The 13304-nt window shown below is 42.6% G+C and overlaps 1 protein-coding gene across 2 annotated transcripts in view; it reads right to left on the reverse strand.

The window, feature by feature from the left end:
* ZBTB43 (zinc finger and BTB domain containing 43) overlaps positions 1–11998 on the reverse strand; it is a 30293-nt gene extending 18295 nt beyond the window's left edge. Inside the window, exon 1 of one of the 2 annotated variants that reach the window (XM_006154104.3) lies at positions 11956–11998. The gene's annotated coding sequence lies outside the window, so the exon portion shown is untranslated. Of the gene's footprint in view, positions 1–11357; positions 11469–11955 lie in introns of those variants that run through there. The other variant, XM_006154106.3, reaches the window with a different exon arrangement.
* Positions 11999–13304: the final 1306 nt, after the last annotated feature.

Raw genomic sequence — 13304 nt, forward strand, 5'->3', positions numbered from 1 at the left:
ACTGTCTCTCTCTAGGGAGCACATGTGCCCTATGGCAAAAACTAAAAAAAATGAATCTTTAAAAAAAAAAATCAAGTTGTCTCCAACTTAACTGTGTTCCACAATGAATGCTGAGAACATAAACTATCCAGCACCCAAATTTGAGGCAGTGCTTATTAAGGTGGACCCTACATGACTGATAGCACTTTGAATTCAGTCCCAAAGGCTTGGTAATCACGCTAGGCATGTACGTATGGGTGTGCAAAATCCTGATGGGAGGGTGGAATATAGGAAGCAGCAGTGTGGTGAGATCATGCCCCTTGAAAGCTTCCTCTCTGTCTCTGGTAGGGCATATGACCTCTGGCAATTAACAAAAAAAAAAAAAAAGTTTGTGCTTGGCGTCTGATCACCAGGTATACAAAACAGCAGGAAAATATGCATGAAGTGGTGAGGGGAGGGGGCAATCAATCAATAAAAACAGACCCAGAAATGACAGAGATGTATATAATTAGCAGACAATTCCACAAGTCCTCTATGGGCTCAAGAAAGCAGAGGGAAGATTAAGCGTGCTAGGTAGAGACAGGGAAGCTATTTTAAGAAAAAGAGGGCAGGCTCAGTGACACAACGGGAACACCCTGCTCAGGTGATGCTGATCCACACAGAGGACCTGGCTCACAGGGTCCTGGATGACCGGGAAGGCTGCGGGAGGGGGAGAGCACAGCGTGAAGCCATGCTAAGGATGCTTCTCTCTCTTTCTCTTTCATGAAAGAAAGAAACTTAACAAGGAGACACAGGGAATTGAAAGAGACAACCAAATCAAACATCTAGAGGTTAAAAAAAACAAACAAAACCTAGATGAGATTAAAACCAGAATTAAAGCTGCAGAAGAGGTTACTAAACATCAAAATAGTCACAGAAGCTGGGCCCATCTGTGGCCTGGTGGCTAAGTGAGCTGGAGCCCACATGACTGACCATGAGGTTTGAGACCCAGACCCAGCAGCTAGAAAAACACACCAGTCACACACATACATGTGCCCCAATTCGCAAAAAGGGGGAGAAACGGAGAAGGGATCGTGATGTGATCATTCCTTGTGTGTTTGTGTGTGTGTGTGTGTGTGTTTCCCCTGCCAAGGTACACATACTCTATGGGAAATTTTTACAAATGTAATTAAACTTAGAAACTACTCAAAATGAAACAGATGGGGGGAAAAGGGGAACAGAATAGTGAGCTGTGGGACAAATGTGAGATAAATTCCACACAAATAATTGGAATGGACGGGCAGAAAATTAAATGAATAATAGCCCAAGTCTTTTCAAATGTGATAAAAAACTGCAAACTCATAGACCCCTAAGCACAAGAAACATGAAGAAAACAACAGCAAGGCACATCACAATCAAATCACCTAAAACCAAAGACAGGCCCAGAGCAACACTGAGACTGCGCCACACGCTGGGTGGGATCACACATCAGGCCTAGACAAGACTCCTGATAGAACCTAAAGGCCCAGCACAGGGGCAGGTGCCAGTAATCCCAGTGATTCCGGGAGGCTGAGGTAGGGACAGAGAGACACAGTAAGACTCAGTCTTTAAAAAAAAGTGATAAAGAGAAAATATTAAAGCAGTGAGAGAGAAAAGATCCCTTGCACAGAGGACCAAAGATGACAGACTGCAGACTCCTTGTCAGAGGCAACGCAAGCTGGGACAGTAGCTCAACATCTACAAAGTGCCAAGACAAAAACTGTTGTCCCAGAATTCTATAAAGGCAAAAATAATATACTTTTTCAGGCAGAAAAGTTGAGAGAATTTATTCCCAACTTGGTCAAAAATAAAAAGAATAGGAACATGAAAATAAAGGTAAGTAAAGCAACTTAATACTAACATCAAAAGTGAAAATATGTAAAAAGAGTCAAATGGAATGAAAATTTACTGTTGATGAATTCTATAAACCACGATGAGGGTTTAACCTTGTGAGTTTGTGTGCCAAATGTAGTTGGTGTTAGAAAAAAAAAAAAACCAACAGCGACTATCATAATTGTATTTATATAAATATTTTTTAATCCTTAATAAATCAAGTAGGCAAAGAGAATAATCTAGAGGTTTAGATAGATGGCTGTCAAAAATAAGGCTAATTTAACAGAAATATACCAACCTCTGTTATTTTACAAATACTATACTTCCTTTCCTAGTGCCTAGAGGACAATGTGGGGGAACCAGCAGTTGGTACAATGGCTATGGCGCTGGACTCCCATGTAGTCAACCGCAGTTCGAGTCCCAGACCCAGTGACTTAAACTCATGCTGGGTGCATGTGCATACGTGCCCAAGATCCCAAGAGGAGAATGGAGAAGGGATTGCAGCATAGCCATCCCCCTGGGGGTGGGGGTGATTTCTCGCTTTGTGTCTCTCGGTCTCTGTCTTTCCAGCAAGCGCACGTGCCCTAGCAAACCCCCCCCACCCCAAAAAAGTATAATATAAAGGTTCAGAGGGCAAGGAAATAAGGGTAGGAAAAATTAGCTAACAATACCCTGTTATCAAAACCAGACAAGGGAAAAAGTACAAGCCAATCTTATTTATTAACACCCAAAGAAAAATGAGAAATCATGCTGCATTCTAGTTTGTTTTAATCTCCTGTAGGTTTCAGTACACTGTGGGATAATGGACAAACTGAGTTACTGGTCATCACACTAAGGGCAAAATTCTAGACTAAAGTTGCCACCAGAAAACCATTTTACAAGATCTTTCTTGGCTCTCTTCCGCTCAAGATCAACCTCGGTGACACACAGATTGCCACCTGTGCTTCCTTCTGCAAGTGACAGAGTGGTGAGAGAAAAACCTATAAAAGACAAATAGAACTACTCTGCTTCAAGGCCGAGTTTGGGCAAATGGGAACCAGGGCAGCACTGAAAACTTCTCAGTGACATGTTGTGAGACATGATTGACACGACTGACATCTACTGATTGAATAAAGCTGGAGAAAGCTGAAACGGAAGCCACTGTGAGATATCAGTAAGTAGTCTAGGTTTGAAAAGAATGACAACAGTGTACATGGAAAACAGACAGAACTGATGAGACAGAACTGGTAGACAGGAAGAAGCAGTAGTGCAAAATGGTATCAAGAAATAAACAATTCATAGGAGAAAATATTTACAGATAATGCAACTAATGAGAGGCTTGTTTTCAGAACTCATAAACTGTGATGATTATAAAAGGGCAAATAAAAATAATCCAACTGAAAAATGGATGAAGGATTTAAAGACATTTCAAATAACCAAAAAGCACATGAAGACCACACAAAATCACGTGCAAACACAAATCAAAACTACCCACAAGGAAGGCTATGAGAAAGATAGAGGACAGCAAATGATGGAGAGACTATGTAGGGATTAGAACCTTTATGCACTGCTCATCGGCAAGGAAAAACAGTACAGCTGCTGGGACCAGCAGTTAGTGTGATGGCTATGTCGCTGGACTCCCACGTAGTCGACTGTGGTTCAAGTCCCGGACCCAGTGGCTTAAACTCACGCCGGGCAGGTGTGCATGCGTGCCCAAGATCCCGAGAGGAGAATGGAGGAGAAGGGATTGTGGTGTGTCCATCCCCCCTGGGGGTTGACTTCTCACTTTCTGTCTCTCTGTCTGTCTCTGTCTGGCGAGCGCATGCGCCCTATAGCTAAAACCTCTCCAAAAAAAAAAAGAAAAACAGTACACCTGCTGTGAAAGTTACCATGTGACCCGGCAATTCTACTTCTAGGTATACAACCAAGAAAAATGAAAACATGTCAACACAAAAATTTGCACACAAATGTTCGCAACAGCATTTGTAAAATCAAAATATCCCAAACCGATGACTAAACAAAATGTGTTTTATTCCTACAATGGAATATTATTTGGCAATAAAAAAGAATAAAGTACTGATGGATGTGACAAGACCATATCTTACATGATTCAATTTTAATGAAATTCCAGAATAGGGTATGGAAGAAAAGGTGAAGACCATTTCACAAGTAACCCAAATACTCTGTAATATACAATGCATTCATAAACTCCAGGGTGTTAACCATTCTCATTTTGTCACCTTCAATACAGTTTTAAAAACAAAAATCCAATAGTAACAATTCTTCAAAAATGAATGAAGCAACTCAGCTCATTCCCTCTTCTTTCATGGACACTTTCTGGGTTTTTTATTTTTTTGCTATAGAGCGCATGTGTTCACCAGAGAGACAGAGAGGGAGGGAGAGACAGAAAGCAAGAAATCAACCCAGGGGCTGGCCATGCCGCAATCCCTTCTCTAGTCTCCTCTAGGGATCTTGGGCACACATGCACACGTGCCTGGCGTGTGTTTTAAACTGCCACGCCTGGACAGGAACCACGATCAGCTACGGAGGACTTCAGTTACATAACCATTAGCCATCTGCTGGCCCCTTTCTGGTTGTTTTTAAACAGAAGATAAAGGGCAGCATATTAAAGACTCACTGAATCAGATGACCTCCAAGATCCCTTCTAACTTGAGTTTAACAATAGCCACTATTTATTAATCAGGTGAGGATCTGTGGATTTAAACATACTTAACATCTTAAAAACAGATGACAGCAATATAGTAGGAAAGGACCCACCAACTACTTACTTATCTTGAAGCCCTCCAGAGACTTCCTTAATCAGAGCATATGGTAATTTGCATGCTTACTGTATAAAGCACATTTAAACATAGTAAATGCTGCCTTTAGTAAATTTAAAGTCTGGCACAAATGTACAAAAATACCAACACCCTGTGCCTACCAAAATTCTTTACATTAGTCAAATGCTTTACAGTCCACAAAGTACACTACGTAAACTTGGGTCTTGCAGCACCCCTGTATCTTCGTATTCATTTTAAAGATGAGTAAACGGAAGCCCAGATTAAAAGACCTGCCCAAAGTTACACATCTCAGAAGTGGCATGTCAGGGTCCGAATATAAGTGCAACCCCAGATCTACTATTTTTCTTTTTAAAATTGCCATAGAACACATGCACTTGCCAGACAGAGGCAGAGAGAGAGAGAACGAGAGACAGACAGTACCACCCCATGTGGCGAATCCCTCCTCCATCCTATTGTGATTTGGGGCATGCATGCCTGCCTGGCGTGTTTTCCAAGTTCCTGAATCTAGGTTTTGAATCACGCGGTCAACCACGTGTGCTCTAGCTCCCTTAACCGCTATACTGCAGGGCTGGCTCCATATCTGATATTTTTCTTATTTAGGAAAAAAAAACAATCACTTAGCTGAAAAACTGATCTGAAACACACTTTCAATACAAAGTGTGGCTGGCAATGATTGGCCTTAAAATGTGCACTACCAGGCCAACCCCAGGGCATGGTGGTTAACTTTAACACATAGAAAGCCAGATCCCACACAGCTGACAGTGGCTCAAATACCAGCCCTGAGGGGGCACCAGCAGTTAGAGTAATGGCTATGTCACTGAACTCCCATGTAGCCAACCATGGTTCAAGTCCTGAACCCGGAGGCTTAAACTCACGCCGGGCGCGTGTGCGTGCGTGCCCAAGATCCCGAGAGGAGAATGGAGGAGAAGGAATTGCGGCATGGCCTTGGGAGGTGATTTCTTGCTTTCTAGCTCTCTCTCTCTCTGCCTTTCTGGTGAGGGCATGTGCCCTATAGCAAAAACCTCTCAAAAAAACAAAAAATAAAAAATAAAAACAGCCCTGGCAACCTGAAGAACATATAGGATGCCTTAAATCTTGATGGGATGGAAAAAGAGAGAAAAGGATTATGACGTGACCAAGCCCAGTTGGGAGGTGCTCTCTCTCTGGCAAGCACACACATCCTCTAGGAAAAAAAAAAAAAAGATGGAGGAAAATAAGTGTACGATAGCTCATCTTCTGAAGAGAAGAACCTTCTGGTCCAGAGCAATTGAGAACCTACATTACTATTCTTGCTGAAAGACAAAATGTAATAGTATATACTCTGAAAAATTGCACAATCAGAGCTGGCAGGTTGGCCTGATGGTGAAAGCAGCTAGATCCCACATGGCTGACTTCTTGGTTTGAGTTCTGGATCTGCTTCTTGAAAATCATGCAGGGTACACGTCTGTGCATGCTCAAAATCCTGAGAGGAGAACTGGAGGGTGATTCTCACTGCCCCCAATCTCTCCAGCAGGCACAAACGCCCTGTAGAACTTTTTAAAAAAACATATATTTAAGACTAATCAGTAGCGTCGTGGTTAAGATGGCTGGATCCCATGTGGCCAACTGCCCAGTTTGAGTCCCAGACACAGCAGCTTGAAAACGTGCCAAATACATGTGCCCGACACACTGACGGGGGGGGGAATGGAGACGGGACTGCGGCACGACCTAGGGGTCAATTTCCTGCTCCCCTCCTTGTCTCTCTCCTGAAAGTTTGTGTCCCCCTGACAAATTTATTTTTAAAAAATTGTACAATTAGGAAGCCTTAGCTTACCTAATACAAAGTCACATTTCTGGGATAAAGTTCCTTATCCCAAGGCCATCAAAAAGAAGTATGAATGAGGAAGAGGAACCCATTTCTTAGTTTTTCTTCAAATTAAATCAGATTTCTGAAAGGAAAAATCACATTGAAAATGTAAAAGAAATGTTGGTGCCATTCACTATGTACACGTGTCTTGCTCATAAACACTACAGAGAATGAGGAGCAGAAAGAAAACCAATAAAGACCCATATTTTGGGTCAGCCCCATTGTGCAGCGGTTAAGCATTACGCAAAGGGAGCTGGATCCTACTTGGCCCACCATGATTAGAATCCCTCCCCTGGAGCCTGTACTATGGCCTTGGTAGCTTAAAAATATGTGGACCATACTGCTTCTGTTGTTATAGAGTTATAAAATTATACAAAATTATAAGGCATATTTTGAACATTATCTTTAAAATTCAGTATTTTGAAATTTTGAAAGTTGTTTGTAAACTGTCAAGAATTATGGAGTATGAGCTAAAATTTTTTGCTATGTAAAGTTAATGTTTGTGGAAAAATGTAAAAATAAATAAATGAAAAAAGAAATGTGGACCAGCAGGTGGCACGGTGGTCAAGGCGCTGGACACTCCTACATGGCCGACCATGGTTTGAGTCCAGGACCTGGAGGCTTGCTTTCTCACTTTCTCTCTCTGGTCAAATTAAAATAAATGAAGTAAATAATAAATAATTCTTTTAAAAAAATACATTGGACACCTGAGCTTATGTGCTAGCATGAGTGGGTGCCCAAAATCTCAATGAGATGGGAAAATGGAAGAAGGAAGAATTGCAGCATGACCATGCCTTGGGAGGAGAGGAAATATTTCCTCTTTCTCTCTCTGGGGAGCCAGTATGCCATTGGTAATTCAAAAAAAAAAAGGGGGCTGCTATTTTTGGTTGTATTAATATTCATTCTGCAACTTCTTGGCTTCTGCTTTTGCATTTATTTATTTATTTATTTTTAAATAATTACTTAACTTTATTTAGTAAATTTAATGTATTTTCCTATTTATAAATAAATAAAGGGGGTGGAAGGAGTGAGAAAGCAAGCTGTCAGGTCCAGGACTCAAATTTCAGTCAGCAATGTGGGAGTCCAGCACCCTTAACCATCCCGCCACCTGCCAGCACACACTCTTGCCCGGTGTGATTTTCAAACCACCAGGTCTGGGACTTGAACTTTTGTCAGCCATGGAGAATCCAGTGCCCTAACCCACTATGCAACCTACTGGCCCCTGCCTTTGCATTTTTTTAAAGTAAACTTTTTATTTTGTAGTAATTTGAGATTTACAGAAAACATGCCAAGACAGTAGGGAGTTCCTACAGCCCTCTTGCCCAGTTTCCTTTAGTGTAAAATCCTACACTATTAGAATACATCTTTCACTATTAGACCACAATCCTTAAAACTAGGAAACTAATACAGTCAATGTCTATATAAAGCTGTGGAATCCAAATACCTTTTGGAAAAGTGCTTTTGATCACTTGACCATAGCCAATCAGCATCCATTTTTTTCCTAACTGGAACACTTAAGCCAAAAACCAGGAGGTGATTTCTTATTTTCTCTGTCTCTGGTGAGTACGTGTCCCTATAGCAAACTAAAAAACAAACAAAAAATACCCTACTTTAAGGTTTAAAATAAAAAGAACCCACTTACATTTTGAAGTTTGACTGATGACCCCCTTACATTTTGGGCCACTGTTACATGTCTCACTAAAACTTCCAGGCAAACATTCCACTGTGGATAAGTTATTTGAGATTTGAAAGAGAAGGGGTTGTTTTAGGCACTAACTCCCCACTTCCCATTACTTTTCAATAAAGGCAAGGAAATGTTTTTAACTGCACTGTCATATGCATAAATTCTGGATAAAAACTTCAAATCAAGAAAGAAGACAAATATGGCACTTATTTCATAAAAATTATAAACTACATACTGAAATCGAGCAAGGATCCCCTAAAATGGGGCTACACTCTCAGTTTCCCCTTCTCTTAAGGGAAAATGAAAATTCCCCAAACTGAAAAATTAATAAGGGTTGAACTAAAAGTAAAGTGTCTAAGGGGCTTGGAAAGCAAGGTTAATCTAAATTTTAATGGCCCACAAGCAAGACGTAAGACTTCAGACTTTGGTTATGCTAATTAAGCAACACTGGGCACAAATGAGGGCCATAAAATTTCTAAAACTCCCACTTAACGGAAGGTTAAGGTGTTCTGTAGGATGGAAACTGCGGTCCTGAGCACAGACCCCAGGATGAAGGATGCCAAAACCAGAGGACTGGCCCCTCCCACAATAGATATTTGATTACCTAAGGCCTTGCCAATCAAGCTGCGAGCTACTTATGCCCTATTCAACCAATCACTGAATTAATAATGCGCCTAGGACCTCCTTAAAAATGCAGGCAGGGTAAAGGAACCTCCTGGGGAGACTTGGCCTTTTCAGCAAGAGTTGCCCACTCTCCTTGCTTTGCACATGACAAGAAAGCTACACTTTCTTTCACACCTGTGCCTTTGGTTTTGGCTTGTAGCACCTAGAGGCGAGGACCTGGTTTGAGTTCGGTAACACATTACAACATACAAAAAGGAAAAAAACTTCCTGATGAGTTACACAAAAAAGTCTCTATTCTAACTACAATCATAAGGTGAAAAAGAAAACAATATGGAACGTATTCAATTGATTCTAAAATGTTTTTACATTTAAAAATGTCCAAAATCAGGACATGATCACCAGGTGGCAGTTTTAATAGTTGTCACTGTCTGAGACAATGACAGAACACTCCAAAAGCTTCATCAATATTTTTGATGGCACAACAGATGACACTGCGTGGGAAAACCACATGTTACGACTCTGAACTGAAAAAAGTATTCAGAAAAGACTTGGAATATTAAGTTTAATAAACACTTTAACCAATTTATTTTTACTTATTTTTTCCCTTTTTTATGTGTTAGGATATGTATAGCTATCATAAAAACTGTCTAAGATATAAAAGTGTTTTCAATAAAATAAAAGCCTAAATGGTAAGGAAACATTATGCCACAGCTAAATTGGCAGTGTCTTCGTTCCTTGGTGATACGTAAAGCAATCCACTATATCTAGGATTTATTAAAATGTGTGGTAATTCAGCTACAACATCTAAGTAAAACCCTCAATAAACTACCTTAAAGGTGAGAACATGAAAAAACAAAGGCACCCCCATAAGAAAACATAAATAATGTAATTTTGCATTATCATTATAAAAGGGCTATTTTCCCCAAGCTTACAAGTGAAGAGTAAAATATTCCTCAAATTTCCTATTTATACAGCAAATTCCTGCACGGATTCTAAGGGAGGTAGAGACAAGAAAGCGGGACTCTTCAGCAAGTACAAGTGTTGGGAGTTTCTGACCAAACTCTAAGGACCTCCGCTGTAGCCACCGCAGTGAAAAAAGTCAGTATCAGTAAGTTCAACAAAATGTTCCTAACGGCCACAGAGTGCATTTTTAAAAATCATATTTTAGAACAGCTTATTCCTTTCAAGTCTCCAGTGAGTACTTTTTTTTTTTTTGTATTGTGTAAAATATTGATAAAATTTACCACTGTAACTTTTAAGTGCACAATCCAGGGCGTTAACATTCACAATGTTGTATAAACACAAGCTGCCTTGGCCCAAAACTTTTTCATAAGTCCCAAAATTTTGAATCATTAAACAGAAACTCTTTCTCCCAGCCCATTAAACTCTATTCTGTCTCAATGAATTTGTCTAAGTACTTTGTTTAAGTAGTCTCAAGCAGTATTTGTCATTTTGGGTCTAGCTCATTTCTCCAGTGTTACTTGTGTAAAGCAAAGAATGAATCCCTAATTAATAGGTTTCTGGAAATTGCACTGAACAAACTAACACAATCTCTTAACTAAGTTCGCAGCTCTCCCAGAAATCCTTGCCACAGTTCCAAGACTCAAGGGCAGACCTCAGCCTGACCCTTCTTCACCTGGAGACAAGGCCTAGCTAAACAGCTGTAACTCAAGAGTTTGAGAGACCATGGCGGTGTACAGGGTGGGGAGCTGTGCAGGTATGAAAGGTGAGAGGTAAGAAAAGGGGAGGACTTATCAAGCTGCCTTGGCCCAGAGATGTGCCTCCAGTCTGCCTGCCAAGCGCTGCTGCACTGATACTTAGGCTGGGCGACACCTGTCGGAGTTGAGGCCAGACTGCGGTCGAGTCACAGAGTGTCACCAGTGCAAGGAGCTTCACAGGGTCATGAGTCACCTTCCATGGCTCAGAGGTCCGGACAGGCCTGCTCCGCCCCACCCAGACAAGCCCAGTTAGAACAGACAGACAGAAGAGAGACGGACACGAAATTGGCAGAGAGAACCAAAAAGTCAGACTAGCAGGCGGTGAATGGGAGTAAGGACTGAGTGGCAGAGACAGGGTCAAGCGACACAGTAGAAAAGTGGAGACAGAAGTACAGAGACCAGGTACACAGAGATCTCGAGAGAAGTATCAAGCTGACGGGGGCAGAGTTAAGAGACAAAAAGGACTTGTTACAACAGGTGACGGTCAGAAACGGAGGGGAAACGCAGCGGGGAACAGACTAACGAAGTCCAGGTGCAGCTTTTTGTCCCGGCTCGGCACGGCTCGGCCAGATTCGCGCGCGAGCAAGTCGTACCCGAGGCCAAGCCGCGCCCACCCCGCGCCCCGAAAGGCCAACGGACCGACCGGGACTCCGCGCCCCGAAGGGCCAACGGACGGACCGGGACTGGATCTCTAAGCGCTTTGGCCCGCCGAGCTCTCCTGCCGCGGGGTGACCTTGGGCGAGAGGCTGCCCCGGGGACCTACGTGTCGCGGTCTGCGCTCCGGGGCGCTCCGGGGCCTGCAGGAAAGCCCTTCGCCCATCTCCTGGCTTTTCTCCCACCCATCCTCGACGCCCGTTGTCCCAGCCCAGTCGTACCTGACAGGAGCTCCGCGCTCACATCCCCTGCCCGAGGGATCCTCTCCGCCGCCGGCACCAGGCCTGTCCGAGCCGTCGCCGCCGCGACAGTCTCAGCCTGCGCCTCCCGCCCCCGGAAACGCTTTCCGGTCCCGCCCCCGAAACTGCCAGTGCTTCCGGGGGTGCGTCAGCGAGAGAAAGCGTTGTGCGCATGCGAAACTCGAGTTTGCGGTCGGGTGTGGGGAGCGCGCGCGGAGGGGACCGGCGCCTGCGCAGTACGTTCTGGAGCGGGTCAATCAAGTTTAAGTAATTAAGTAGTACGTTGACTTAGGTTGGGGAGCTGATCCTGGGTTCCAAGCTCTTTTTAAAGCTTGAACCATCTCAGCTTCCCTAGCAGAAATTAGGTCAAAATCCATTTCTGCTTCCACAGCTCCTACCGCAGTGTTTGGAATGTACCGTCTGGATGCCCGATAAATGTTTAGTGAGAAGGATCGTACTGGGCACGGGTCCCCAAAGATGGTGGAACAGGAGTGCTTCCTCCGATTCTTCCACCCTTTGTTCTACTCTTCCATCTACCCTTCAGATAGTGTAGAAGAGAGGTAGGACTCAAGCCTCTTACCTTTGGCCCCGTGTAGAGAGACCAAAGTTCCGCTCGGTGGAAGAGCTTATTTCATAGCAACCCGAAATCCAGGCAGCTACACGGATTGAGTGACATTGGCTTCTGAATTTGGGGTGCATGACATGCCTGTTTGACATTGTGCCTGTCTTAACTCAAGCTGCTCTATTATGCTGGTCTTCCATCTTGGGCTCTAGAACTTCAGTGTGTAGAGTGGTGGCTGGAACATTTCCAGAGAATCCTGCGAAGAAATTCTGGGAAACCAAACCAAGGAAAACAAATACGGAAGCACAGAAGTTGGCGTGGGTGCAGAACAACTTGTCAAAGATTCTGCTCAAGATTTTATGCTCCAACCCCCCTTTTTAACTCAACTGTGGCATACCCACATCCAAGGCCTCCAAGAATTCACATAAATTGGGAATTCTAGTAACTCCCTTCTTTCTATCAGTCCCTTAAAACAAACAAACAACCTCTTGTTCAGGTAGCAGAGATCTCTCCATCTCAAGGGAGGTAAAACCTTCCCTGGAAACCTTCAGCTGGAAAGGATGACTCATAATTGACCCAGACCAGTCACGGTATTCTCATTCTCATTAGCTAGTAATTGGGCCAGGAATGATCATGTGACCAACTTCTTGCCAATAATAAGTACCCTAATTAGAAGTTATTGACTGGAAATTCTGGAAAAGTATTTTTTACAAAGTCCACTAGGATTTCTAGTTGAGTAACTCCTTAAGTGCTTTGCTATTTTTATTTTCTTCCTGGCTGTAAGCAGACCTGAAGTTCAGAAGTTCAAACATCGCCACATGCCTGTGAAGTGACATACAAATTCTAAAGGTAACAAAGCAAGAAGATTGAAAGACCCTAAGTCCCATATAACATTAGATGAACATCTCAGCTTTTGCACTCTTTATTCTAGATGTTTTATTGCAGAAGCCAAATAAACTTCTTGCTTAATTTCCAGCAATATTGTGGATTATATATCTCCAAATGATACTGCAACAAAATTGCTAGGAGAAATATTTCAAACACCCTTTTTAAATGCACGGATAAGCATATAAGAAAATCAGGAAAATCATCCAGGGTAGAAAGAAAGTAGGAACGCAAGCCTAGGAAATTAGAGCTGATGTTCAGATGTGATACACAGACAGTCTGAATCTGTTCTGATTGACTGGTGCATGTGCTATACTGACAAATATTTTGAAAGTCATCTTTGGAGGTAAGTAAACATTGATGCTGCTGCCAACTTGTCAAAGGGCCATTTACCTAGGCCTAAGTAGGATAAGGGCCCAATTGCAATACAAATTTGGGATTCAAGAAAGAGTATATTCACATGAGAATGATAAACGAGGGGG

Source organism: Tupaia chinensis, unplaced genomic scaffold (assembly GCF_000334495.1).
Source record: "Tupaia chinensis unplaced genomic scaffold, TupChi_1.0 Scaffold000394_1, whole genome shotgun sequence".
Lineage (NCBI taxonomy): Eukaryota > Metazoa > Chordata > Mammalia > Scandentia > Tupaiidae > Tupaia > Tupaia belangeri.